Source organism: Cariama cristata, unplaced genomic scaffold (assembly GCF_000690535.1).
Source record: "Cariama cristata isolate BGI_N322 unplaced genomic scaffold, ASM69053v1 scaffold18431, whole genome shotgun sequence".
In the NCBI taxonomy this organism is placed as follows: Eukaryota; Metazoa; Chordata; class Aves; order Cariamiformes; family Cariamidae; genus Cariama; species Cariama cristata.
Genome location: NW_009600022.1, coordinates 1,629 through 2,421, shown reverse-complemented (window position 1 = coordinate 2,421; position 793 = coordinate 1,629). Strand labels below are relative to the sequence as shown.

Below are 793 nucleotides of genomic sequence, written 5' to 3'. Positions count from 1 at the left end.
CAGCTCCTGAGCTCTCCTAAGGCTGTTGATGAGCAGGCAACGGTAATTTTGCACGTTGGGATGCTGAGCAGAAGTTGCTTTTAGTAGCTCCAGGCACCCCGTTAATTAAATCACCGCACTCCGCAGGGGCTCCCTCCGGCGCTGCTGTGTGCCGATGGGCACGGCAAGGCAACCGCCGCCTGCCCGAAAACCCGGCTGATGGGATGCAGAGAGGCTGCGGCCAGTAGCGAAGAAGCTGCTTATAAAATATTTCTTCCCCCAGGCGGGTTTTTAATTGGCTACTGGGTTTTGGTTTGCTCTGTTTCTCTAGGATGTGAGTAACTGGGATGGGGGGAGAAAATTATATATACTTTTTTATTTTTTTTAAATGCATGGCCAATTTTAAAGCAGGTAGGATTTGAAACCCGTGGTAATACCTGTCCTTGCAGCGGCTGGCTGGTTGGACCAGCACAGGGGCTGTCCTCCTCCTGCAGTGCCTCTTGCTCAGGGCTGCTCCTTGTTTTCCAAATATTTGGAAAAAAAAACCAACAAAAACACTCCACAAAGCTCAAAAAAAAAAATGGCCTTGCTGGCCGTTGAGAGGTGGGATGGGTCGTGGTCTTGCGGACCTGCAAAGCAGGGTGCTGCAGAGAGCTGAGCTTCAAAAGCATGCTGTTGGTTCAGTTGCAAACCCCTTGGGTTTGGGCAATTCAAAGAATTTTTAAGTAGATTTCATGTATTGATCTCCGTCCCCTCTTGGCTGACCCCACGCAAGCGAAAGGATGGGGCCCCGAAGGCCGGCAGCCGGGGAGCT

The 793-nt window shown here is 51.2% G+C and overlaps 1 protein-coding gene across 1 annotated transcript in view; it reads left to right on the top strand.

The window, feature by feature from the left end:
* RAMP1 (receptor (G protein-coupled) activity modifying protein 1) overlaps nt 1-793 on the top strand; it is a gene marked incomplete at its 3' end in the record, with an annotated part of 19,570 nt that overhangs the window by 18,049 nt on the left and 728 nt on the right. The gene's annotated exons all lie outside the window — the stretch shown is intronic.